The sequence below is a fragment of the Petaurus breviceps genome, unplaced genomic scaffold, assembly GCF_028583685.1.
Source record: "Petaurus breviceps papuanus isolate PSGF00001 unplaced genomic scaffold, PetGlider_PUasm1.0 189, whole genome shotgun sequence".
NCBI lineage: Eukaryota > Metazoa > Chordata > Mammalia > Diprotodontia > Petauridae > Petaurus > Petaurus breviceps.
The window spans coordinates 49,936,065-49,949,353 of NW_027185809.1; positions in this window are offsets into that span (position 1 = coordinate 49,936,065).

The following is a 13,289-nucleotide window of genomic DNA, read 5'->3' on the forward strand; positions in this document are numbered from 1 at the left end:
TTCCTTCCTTCCTTCCTTCCTTCCTTCCTTCCTTCCTTCCTTCCTTCTTTTCTTCATCTCAAGCAAAGGAAAGAAGTTCCTAGAAACATTAACACATTAATCTACAAAAGTTATAGAGACTATAGAAAGAAACGCATGGAGTAGAAGCTAAACATAACTGTAGGGCAGCATAATTGACTTCCTATAAATATTTAGATTTTTGATTGCTGAAGAAAGCAAAACTATTTACACTTACTTGATCTGACTAGTTAATAGTAGCAGGAATGCACAGATACTGCTTATTTCCCCCCTCTACAAAATGAGTCAATGTGGGACAAGCCAAGGAGGAGTTTGCATGCATGAAATGCTTTTATGGGACACTGTCCTTCAAAAATCTCAAACGGTATTTCCAAATACCTCAAGTATCCTCCCAGCACCTTTATAAGGTAGGCACAGTGATTTACATGTAATAAAATTCTGTACTCATTACTCCCACCATTCAAAAAGTAAGATAGAATTCAAGTGTTGTTTTCCCACCTTTAAGTGGGAGGTTAGGGCCAGTCTCTGGATGTAGAAATTCATACTTGAAATGATCTTGCTGGGGAGAGCCTGACTTGGTCACCTATTGATTAAGGTCCTGATATCCCTTGTCTATGGGACTAGAAGGGGTGATTTGATGTTCACTGAGTTATAGGATCTTGTTCCAGTTCCTGAAGGGGAAATCTTATTTTCCTAGTATTACAGAGTAAGCTCTCATGGCAATCTAGTGGATGAAAATTTAGACAGCAAGTTACCATCTATACCCTTAGCAAAGCATCCTGCAGCACCATGCAAATCCAAGAGGATATGTTTATAAATCTAAGGAAAATGTAATTTCTCATAAATTATACATTTGTCCATTTCAGTTTTTTCAATCTGCATGTAAACAGTAGAATTAAAGCAGTAAAACTGATTATTTTATGAGCTGTACCACCATTATATAGTAGTGTAATTTCTTAAAATTATTTAAACCTTGAAGCTAAACATAAGGAGATTGGTGCATAGAGGTACTAAACATACAAACACTCATTTAAAACACATTCCAAAAAATATTGATATTTTTCTTTTGTATTTTTTTGCATATTTTTTTACTTTGCATAGTTGGAAACAACAACAAAATGATAACCTGTTCTAAATATGATGAAACTTAAGAGAGATTTTAGATGGATATATGAAATTCTTGACCATGAGGATGATAATATCATGAAGTTTCTCTCTTTGTGTGATCTCCAAAGCACAAGAAAACTGAGATGATGCTGCATGATTCACTAAGTAAAGTCCAGGATTTATATTCATTAAAAAAAATTGAGTGAGCTCATTCTTTTCCTGGCTATGCTTCTGACTTTTCGTACTTTGTCAATATGACTCAACTGCCTTGTTCTGCTAGGAATTTCCATCAGCATCTGGATCCTTTTCATTCTAGAACACCTCTTGACCATGCTGGTCCTTTTATCCCATTGTTGAGTTTCTTCTGGGACCTACATTTTGGGGAAGGCCAAGTCTATCAATGTTTCATTCCTCATCTGGCTCTGCTTCTAACTTTCCAAGTTTCATCCTCTTTCATCTTGAAGTTACTTTCTCTCTCCACCTCTGCTTTTCAGTTCCTTTTTGTGTGTTGATTCCTACATCAGAATAATTTCCATGGGGCAACTAGGTGGCACAGTGAATAGAGCCCTGTAGTCAGAAGAACATGAGTTCATATCCAGCCTCAGACACTTGACACTCACTAGCTGTGTGACCTTGGGCAAGTCATTTAACCCTAATTGACTTTCCTTCCCCTCTCAAAAAAAATTAAAAATAATAAGCTCCTTGAGGGCAACAATGTCTCTTCACTTGTATTTGTAACACCAACACTTAGCACAATGCTTAATAAATTTTAATTTCCTAGCTATCTGACTCTTACCAAGTTCTGTCACTGATTAGTTATCTGAATTTTGGTGCATCACCTCTCCATCTCTAAGTTTTATTTTATTAATATGTAAAATAGTACAGTGATGGAAGATAATTCATCTATTTCTAATAATCTTTTCTTTTGTTAAAACCATGTTATTCAATTCTGGCTCCTTTTCTAGAAGTCTTCTCTTAACAAATATGACTCATCATCTTAAAATAAAATACATGATTTGTTGAGTCAGTTGTTTTGGTCCATCACTGTCTATTGAGAGAAGACTCCATTATAGAATGCAATTGTTAAAGGAGAAGAGTAAGCCAAGCAGAATTCCTCTTTATTGGCTATCATTACAAGGAAAAGAAAGCAATGAGATATCTTCCTCATCAAACTTTTCTACATTTGCATTAAATTTTTCTCAACCCGAAAATTTGTGAAGGATGGAGGAAAAGAAATGTTATCATGTCACCTCCTGTGCCTGCAATACACATGGGATTGATCTCATAATAAGATTTCTACGGCAAAGTCAATCATCAACAATTCACCTTCCAATGCTCGGAGCTCTTTGACACTTTTTTATAAAATGTCTTTCTTATTTTTCTTTGTTTTTTGAAGGAGGGAAGGAAGCCAAAATTTTTAGTGAATAGAAGTTACGCAGTGATAAAATGATGGCAAATAGAAAGGAACAGCTGCTTCCTGTGAACATCTGAGCTGTAGATTACATGGAACAAAACTGCTTTCTTTAAATGTCATTTTTGGTTGGATGAAAAGTGATGTTTGTTCTAGTTCATTTCAGGATTTTTCATAACTAACAAATGTCCTCACCACAAAAATTACTTTTGAAATGAAACAGCTAACAACAGGCTGACTATTGGACAATGAAGCTAGTTAAAAAGTTATTTATCAACATAAATGATCTTGCACATGAGAAATATTTTATGCAAAAAATGATGGAGTATTATGCCCATGATTTTTATATTGTAATGCCCTGTAACTAATGATTTTTTAAAATAATTTTCTATCTCTAACAATTTTATGAGGAAGCTAATGATTTCATATGAAAAATGATTATGCAAAAAAGGATGATTTTTGGTGGTTATTGGTTCTTTATTGTTAATGAGACAATAGACCTCCTAGAATTTTGGGGGACATTGCTTTCAAATTGATATTTCATCCTAAATATTTTTGTGCTCTTAAAATGCACTATATGTTAATTGTCTCTAAGACATATTTCTATAATTTTTATAATGAAACACAAAGTACTATGATTTTACATAAAATATTGATAGTGGAATCTAGAAAAATATGTTGATTTGATGCTTAAACCTTTGACCTATGACTTTTTCTATGTGTTTATTTGATCATGTTAAACTTAATGACTAATACTAATGCTACTAATAGTGGTAATTATTCACATTTCTATAGTACTCAAAGGTTCAACAACTGCTTTCTTTATAAAATTCATTCAGGTGGGCAGTGTACATTATGTTACACTATTTAATGAAGAGAGTCTCAGAAAGATTAAATGATTTGTCCAGCATTGTAGAGATAGTATCAGAGCTGGGATTTGGGAATTGTATCAAAGTTTCCCAAATCTAAGTTGAGTATTCTTTCTACCATATCACTAAATAAGACTGATTTCTACAAACTGCTTATTTTTCAAGAGGTGATCATTGTTGCTTCTTAGCTGCTCTTAAAATTTTGACTTTAAAAGAATGACTCAATCTAAAAATATTGGTTGACAATTTAAATCTTTCTATCTTTTTTCCTAATCTAAAAGTAGCCCATTTCTATTTCCTAAGTGCTATAGAATACACCTTAATTTGTAAGGAGCAAATATTGTTGCTTAGCCAATTCCCAGGAAGATTTCAGGAGACATTCAAATCATTCATTTATGAATATTATCTATTTATCCAAACAATTACAAACAATATAATCCAACATTTGTTTCTATGTCTTGGGTATGGCAAATACAGAGGAAAGGATGACACTATAACTCTATGACTATATAAAATATGGTTATGTATGTGTGGAGAAGAGCAAATGTCTAAAGACTTAGGACCAAAAGATGGAGAGTTAAATACTCCCTCTAGATTCATTTCCCTGAATTTTAGGGGAAGGATTTGCTAAGTGGAAGGATACTAAAAGGAGAGAGGGAGTTTGAGGAAAGAGGAGAATTGCTGAATACACACACCCACACCTACACACATACATACACATTCAGACATACATATACACATACATATGTGTTTGTGTACTGCCTCTTTTAAAAAGTCATAGATTTTTGAGATGTTTTATACCAATGATATCAATTTTGCCATTATAGTAGTATAATGCCAATGCAATATTCACAGAGCCCACAGTGGTTATGTAGTTCTGAATCGCAAAATGTAACAGACTCTCCAAATGGAAGACAGAACCAAAATATTTATTCAAATATCAGAAAGCTGAATCCCAACACCAGAAAACCAAATCCATCATAGCAATCAAAAAGTTGATACATATAACCAATGCACCAAGCACTGACATCCCCAAGACATCCCTCTGTCAAAACAGGGTCCCTTAAGCAAAAATACCCCCCTCTCATTCATGCTAACTTCTCTGCCTTTGTGCTGCTTTCTCTCAGCTTTGCTTGTGCTCTACCCTGCTTCTTCCTGTTCCATCCTTTCAGCAAGCTCCTCCCATTGTGTGCTCCATGTGTTTATATTCAGCATAATAAGGAGCAGAGAAGGTCTTCAAATTCCCTTAGACTTATTAAGGGGCTGGGAAGATCTTCAAATTACCATTACCATTACAAGTAGATATCCCTTTGTGTACCATCATAGTAGGTATCCCTTTGTCAAAGCTAATTACCTCAATGACTAATTGCTATCAATTTATAATCATGAGAAAAAGCACAGTGGTGGGAGATATATCAGTAAATAAATAAGAGAAAGAGAAACTCATGTTCCTCAGGGTTCCTCCTAAACTCTGAGGATACAAACAACAGCTTTGTTCTGGTGACTTAACTTGTCACTACAAGTAGGGATTAGAAGAATAGCTCTAGAGCTTGCACTATGTTGAAATCTAAAGAATTTCACCTCCCAGGTGAGTTAACCAATTGAAGTAAACTAAGAGGATTTTTAAATAGTATTTTTTTTATTTCAACTAGGAAATCTTTTTTTTTTAATTTCAACAACTTATATTTATATAACATTTTATATTTCCAAAGTGGTTTGCATATATCATCTTATTTTTTCTTCTGAACAACCTTAGGAAGTAATGCAAAGATTGTTATTTCCAATTTCAGATAAAAAAAAAATGATGGAGGCTCAAAGTGAGTAAACAACTAGCTAAAATTATATGGGCAGTCAGAGACAGGGTAGGCACTCATACTATGGTATCTGAACTTTTAGAGCATTGTTCATTCCACCACAATCGAATTTGCTAAAAATTATCTAGCTTAGTACTTGGATGAAATTAAAAATAAAAACAACTTTCCCCCAAAGTATTTATCATTTTCCCCTGCTGAGAATGATAACTTAAATTATTTAATAAAAATGCAAAATCTAAATTGTTTTGGAGAAAACAATATTAACATAATGGATCAACTTGAAAAACAAACAATTTTAACCAATTCATAATGTTTTTTTTTTCACTTAAGGGCTTCCTGCATGTGAATCCTCATTATTTGAAAACTGAGCTAAAGATATCATGTTATTTTTCTCTTGAGTATTTCCATGTTTTGTTTTGTTGGGTTTTTTTCCCCTCATAAATTCTAATGAAGTTGCCTTCAAGAGATTGTGTACTATATAGTATGATCAAGCAACTTCAAGACAGGGAGAAGAAATTTCATAACTATGGTTCTATGCAGCATTAATCATTACCTTCTGAAATATTCAAATCATATTTGACCTATTTATTCATTCATTCATTCACTCATCCTGTAAATATGTTTGGAAGGCTTGCTTAGTATATAGTTCCATGATGACCTGTTACCTAATTTACCTTCTATCTCATCCCCCTAAACTATTGGTTTAGAACATCCTTAAGGAAAATTTAACTCTGGAATTCATACCTAGGCAATTGGTCACTTTCAAATCCCTCCCTCTGATTGGATGGTTGCTCCCAGAAATTCCATTTAAGGAGGGAACCCTGGCCAGCCATCTTTTCATTTCTCATCAGTCTGTAACCTGGACTTTTCCTGCATGTCTTTATGCTGGGTACCTCAATTCACCCCAACCCTAGCTCCACTTTTCAACTTCCTTTGATGTTTAGTCTTCCTCCATTGAATGTAAACTTTTTAATATTTGTATTCCCAGCCCTTAGTCCCAGTGTCTACTACTGATTAAACGCCTGATAAATACTTGTTGACTACCTAATTTTTGTGGAGGAAGGAAAACAGAACAGAAGAGAGGAGAAGCAATAAGGGTACATCAAGGTGGCATTTTCCTTAAAATAATACATTTAGAGATAGAAGAGACTTTGAAAGTCATCTAGTCCACTCTCTTTATTTTAAATGTGAAGAAACTGAGGCCTAGTTGACTTACTCTAAATCAAACTAGCACTCAATGGCAGAAGTTGGTTTATAATCCATGTCTTTTGATATCAAATGCTGCACTCTTACCACTGCACCAGACTGCCTTCAAACAAAGGGATCTCACCCAAGTGATTGATATACCAATTCTAGGTGAACATAAATTTGGGGTTGATATGCCAGTTCTAGGAGAATGTAAATTCAGCTATAAATGAAAGCAGGTTTACATAATTCTCTACTTGCATTTTTATCATATTTTGAAGCACACTAAAGTTAAATAATTATCTCACTTTAGTATTACCAAAGACTTAGGATTTCCTCTATATGAATTTTTGCTCCACAGATGCTAATCACAAACCCTCTTTACCTTAATATCACAGCCCCACCCCCCATTTCCTCTCTATTCCCTCCCCATCCAACAAGTAAACAATATGTAACAGTCAACATTCTGGTATGATTTTCTTTTAACTTAGCTAGACTAGTCTTCTGGTGACAGACATATAGTCTATGGCTTGGTTCATGCACAGAGCTTTACCAGGACTGCCAAAGTTCAAAGTCTGGTTTTTTTTTTTTACTTTTATACATTAATCAGCCAATAAATGTTTAATAAATACCAACTATGTGCCAGGAACTCTATGCTAAGAGATAAGGATACAAAGAAAGGGAAAACATCGTCCCTGCTCTCAAGGAGCTCGCTATATAATGGGGCAGAAAATAAGCAAAAGATTGTTTAAAAGCTAGCTAGATATCAAGGGAACAACAGAGGGAAGGTGCTGGCCTTACAGGGCGTTGGAAGAGCTTTCCTGCAAAAGACCAGATTTTATTTGGAGCTTGAATTTTGGAGTTTGGAAGGGAACTTAGAAATCAAATAGTTAATTTGAGATCATGGGCTTATATATTTAAAGAAAATGCACCTAGGAGATAAATAAGGATTCTTACAGGACACATATTGACAATTCTAAAATGCAAAATTATCTATCCTTTATTGTATTCTTGTTTTTGTTAAATATTTCCCAATTATATTTTATTCCAATTTCATTGACACTCAGGAATATTGCAGACTGCATGTTCAATACTTCTGTTCTAGGCCACATGACTGACAAATAAATCACTGTTTGCCAGGCTGTGATTAAAGAATAGGCATTAATCGCACATTATTCACTGAAGAGAACATTTGGAGCCCATTCCACAGGGATCCAATCCAACCTTAGAGAAATATCATTTTTCTCAGTAACTTCAGTGAAGTTGCCATGGCAACTCATGAAATAGAAAAGAAAATTACCTAGACCAAGTATGGACAATAGTTGGCAATGTCTATTAGCTTCTTGAGAACAGAAGTTGTCTTAGTTTTCTGTTTGTAAACCTAAGTACTTCCCAAATAGGAAATATTTAACACAATTTTTCACCTATCCATTCATTCGCACATACACTAAATATATCATCAGTATTTGAAAATATTTATATTTCATTTTAATCACAAGTTGATACGATTTGAAGTCTTTTTTAGAAAGGATGTTTGAAGGTGGTGTAGTGAATACAGCACCAGCCCTGGAATCAGCAGGACCTGAGTTCAAATCTGGCCTCATACACTTGACACACTTACTAGCTGTGTGACTTTGGGCAAGTCACTTAACCCCAATTGCCCTCTAAAAAGAAAAAAAAGAAAGAAAAAAAAAGAAAGGATGTTTGACAAATGGAAGCAGATCTAGAAAAGATTTTTTAAAAAGTGAAAGGAATAAAAAAATGTACCATGACTAAGACCAAGGTTATGCAGAATGGTGTAAGGGTTATGGGATTTAAATATCTTCCATGCCCCATTGGATTTGCTTACATGGCAGGAAGGGGTGGAGCAAGAGGAAGTGGAAGCCAAGCTAGAGTTGCTGTGGTGCCTGGCAGCAGCAGCAACAGTGGCAGTGGTAAGCAAAGAAGACGGAGGCTCGAACCCCTTTTTTGAGCCAGCCAGAATTTCTGCTAAGGACTCCTGCTACGGACTGCCAGGGACAGGAACTGCAGGGGCCAGAGCTGCTGAAAGCATGCTTCCTGGATGCTGGGCAGTTGCTGTGAGTGGGGTGAGGAGGACCTTTGCCTAAGAACCCTGTTCTGTTTTGAAGGCTTGAAAATGTGGGTATTTACTCCATTAACTATGTGTGCCAATTTCATACCTACTGTGATGGCTTTGACTTTCTGGTTTTGAGACTCAGTTTTCTGGTATTTTAATAAATGCTCTAGCTTTATCCCCCATGTAGAGAGCCTGGTATATTTTGTGATTAATAACCACATCAGCATATTTATAGTTGCCATAGGCGTTGTGAATGTTGCATTGTTGATATACATGGGGTGAGAAAGATCTAAAAAGTACATGACTGCTGTCTCTAAATATATGAAGGGCTGTTGTTAGTGATGGTTATGTTTGTCATTCATTCTCTAAGAGGACAAATGAATGACATCAGTGGGTGATATCTCAACTCATGTGTGAATTGGATTTAAGTAAGGCAGAGTGTCCAAAGTCATCAGCTTCATTTTCCCTTCTAGAGTCATCAAAGTACAAAATTCAGGATGACCAGTGATAGCCCTGGATGGCCTTGGTAACTTCTATGTGTGACCAAGTTCTAAGCACTCCATAGCATCTGCTTCAGCTGCCTTCATGGCCATTGGAACAAATTGTTCTCATTTACCCATTTCACCAGGAGAAGTCTTCACGTGCTTGGGATAGATGCTCCTCTGACTCTCTTACAGGTTGGGTGGCTTATTGGTTACCCTCAATCTGGTTTCTCCAGTCTGCTGAGACAGTTTATCAAGCTATAGCCACTAGACTTGCTACAATTTCTTGGAGCTAAAGGTGAGAGTTGAGTGTCAAGTGGGCACCAAAAGGGAATGAGCAGCCTTGAAAAGTGTTTGGCAGGGTCTCACACCAGAGATTCTAGTCCTTTTTGAACATTCATATACACCATATGAAGGGCTATCACATAGAAAAAGAATTAGGCTTATTCTGCTTATCCACAGAACTCTCCTTGAAAGGGATCCAGAAAAAAAAAGCATCCCTGTTAAAAGAAGGCAGATCCAGGTCTCAATGTTAGAAAATTCTTCATAAGAATCAGAGTTGTCTGAAATTGGAATGTGTTGCATCATAAGGTAGTGAGTTCCTTACCCCTGGCAATATTCAAGACAAACCTAGGTAACCTCTTTGATAGATGGCAGAGAGAAAATTAATATGATATGATATGATATATGATGTGATGTGATATAAAAATAAAATTAATTAAGGTCTTCTATGATGCTTTAAAACTGATTATATCTCTATCAATAGTTGTGTGACTTTAGGTAAGTTACTTAACTTCTCTGGACCTCAATTTTCTCATCTATAAAATGAATGGATTGGACTAGATGGTCCCTGAGGTCCCTTTTGCTCTACATGTATGATGCCATGACAAGCATACAATTTGACTGAAGGTTTCTACATGTACAAATATTTATTCCTAAAACCCTCTTCCAAAAATTCAACAATAGTTGGGGCATCATAAAAAAAGGCAAGCCTAGCAAAGGAATTTATTTTTGCTCGTCCTAGGTTGGTGGCAAGATAATGAACTTCTCAAGTTTGGTAACTATAGCAATGAAGGCAAAGAGGAATTGTGACTCTCACTGGTGACAAAACCCCTATCCTTAAGGCCCAGGAGCCATGTTTGCTTGACTAATTGTGTGTCCCTGTCCATATATGTGCATCTACTTTACACTTGAGTAATTAGCACTTCTCTTTACTGGAAATTTGATGAGGTTGAATGGATTTTCACTGGGATGAGACGAGATCATAATGACATGTTGGTCCCTTTTTACCATTATATGAATGAGCCAAACAACTAGGAAATAGCTCCAGGACATCTGTTTATAATAGTATTTGGCATTTAAAACAGGAATATTTGGATCATGGGTGATATCTTAATAAAGAACCAGTTCCCAGCTTGCCAATAATTCATTCCTGCTACTGCAAAAATGAAAAAGAGAACTGTTTGGGCAGACATAAATAACATGTAGGAACTCTTTTACTTTGAGATGCGCATTGCAATAAATAAATCTAAATGAGGTTTGTTTTCTCCCTGAATACATTCTCAATTCCTGAGTGCATTAAATAAAGGGTCTTTGCTAGAAGATAAGACTCTGTTGCAAAGTTAGCATTTTATGGACAGCTATAAAACACATTATTAGGAGTGAACATGAGCTTGTCAGGCTGAAAATAAACCTCTACCTGTTAAGGGAGTTAGCACAGCTCAGACAAATGCCATTAATGGATTGGACTAGATGGTCCTTGAGGTCCCTTTTGCTCTACATATATGATGCCATGACAAGCATACAATTTGACTGAAGGTTTCTACATGTACAAATATTTATTCCTAAAACCCTCTTCCAAAAATTCAACAACAGTTGGGGCATCATGAAAAAAGGCAGGCCTAGCAAAGGAATTTATTAAAGACTAAACAAATTCTAACCCAAGCACACGATGCTTAACAAGGGTGTTGATATGACAATGATAACAAAGATGCTTTTGTACCCAAGGTATAATGAGGAGAGAATTGGTCTCAGAGTTAGGAAAAACTGGGTTCAGGTGCTACCTCTGAAAATGGTTATGTGATCCTGGGCAAATAATTTAAATTCTTAGTCCCTCAGGCATCTTTTTAAAAAAATTAATTAATTATTAATTTTCAACATTCATTTTCACAAGATTTTGAGTTCCAAATTCTCTCCCCACCTCTCCCCTCCCCTCCCCCCCATGGTGGGCATGCTGATTACCCCTTCCCACAGTGTGTCCTTCCTTCCGTCATGCCCTGCCCTTATCCCCTTCCCCCTCATTTTCTTATAGGGCAAGATAGATTTCTCTACCCCACTGTCCCACAGGGAACTTTCTAAAACTAATAGTTGCCAAGACGCTGTTAATCTCCTCTGACACTTTCCTATATTAATGAAATCCCTGGTAGGTTCAGTACTTTGCAAACTCAATCTCATTTGAACAACTCCGTTTTTCAGGGAGCACAAATATTGTCTCCAAGGTCACATATCCAATAAGCACCAGACTTTGGAACATGAAGACAAATTTTGTGACTTCACCCCTAATCTTTTTTCCCCCTTTTCCTTTGTTTGCTACAAAGCCTCTAGCCCATTGATTGAAGTGAGTCCTTCTGTGAGAGTTTGGCTTGCACATTTTGACCCTTAGTTTCAATGAAAATATGTATCCCTGAAAAGTTGAGTACTTTTTTTTTTTAATCAATTCAGTATCATTTTACAGACACTAGAGGAGTTCATCATATAATGGAAGTTCATCATATAAAGAGTATATGTAGCCTTTGGCCATGAAGATAATTACTCCTTCATTCAGCTCAATTGCTTCCCTGTAGCTATCGCCTTGCACACTGCAACTTTCCCTGTTGTGATTTAATATATCATGGGTTGGGATAAGAAATTAAATGGGAATTTGGGGGGACTTTTTCAGAAGCCTAAAATGACATGCAAAGGCCAGTAGATGATACAAAATAGTTTGGAAACTCAGAAATGCATAAAATATATACAATGTGTAATATCAACATATTTCATCTTTTGATACCATAATAATTCAGACTTCTTCTCTGGTATAAAGGGGGGAGGGTCAAAAATTTATGGAGATTTTCCAAATCAGGGGACACTATGCCCCTAATCCCCTCAATGTGGAAGGGATAACTATATACTGTGTCAGATTTTGTAAAGCAGAATGCACTCTTCTGTAGCAGAGACACATTGTTATGGTATCTTGCCCTTCTGGACCCTCAGTCCCATCCATATCAATGAGAAAATTAATTTTGAGGAAGGACTCACACCAACCATGTTTCATTCTTTAGACTTCACCATCGTGCCCCACAACCCAGAAGGTAACCCTCCACTTCCATTATGAGTTGTCTTATTCTCTTAGAATGGAAGCATATTGAAAGCAGAGACTTCTTTCTTTTTAATTGTCTTTTTATCCTAAGCTCTTAACATGATGCTAGCACATAAGTGCTGAATATATGATTGTTAGTTGAACTTAATATTTATTAAATTCTACACTGCTCTAGACAATGTAGAAAGCTAGAAAATGAAAAAGTCCTTGCCTTCAAAAAAACTTGCATTTCTACTTGTGTGTGTGCGTGTATTCTATTCAAACAAAAATATTTACAAATGTGTGTCAGTAACCAATTTGACTGTTCACTGCACCCCACTTCAACACTGCATCTGGGAGTCCCTGACTGAGGGATAAAACCTTGCAGTCAGGGGACTAGGCTCTAGTCAAAATCTTACCACTAACTTTCTGGAAAATCTTGAGCAAATTACTCGATATGTATAATAATTATAGACCACATTTTTTTGAGATTATGACCAACAAAAGATTTTCCTCATAACAAACTGCTGAAGGAAAGATCGTGCCTCAAAACAGCCCTGTGCAGTAGGTGCTATTATTATTCCCATTTTTACAAATCAGTAAATAAAGTTGTCAGAGGTAAAACAACTTGTCCAGGGTCACACAGTCAATATCAAAGAAAGAATTTGGGAATCTGACTTCAACTCCAACACTCCACTGAATTACCTAACTGTTCCTTAATCTATCATTCGCTGATTAACTCCAAATTATTATAATAGTTGTCTATACTGCAAAGGCTTATTTTATTTTAAATCTTTTCTATTCTGAGGTATAATTTTAGAGGAAGAAAGGGCCTCACTTAATTCTCTGTATTTTACAGAGAAATAAACTGAGACATAGAGAACTTTTTAAAATAATTTTATTTATTTACTTTGAGTTTACAACATTCAGGTCCACAAGCTTTGGAGTTCCAAATTTTCTCCCCCTCCCTCTGCTACTCTCTACTCCCG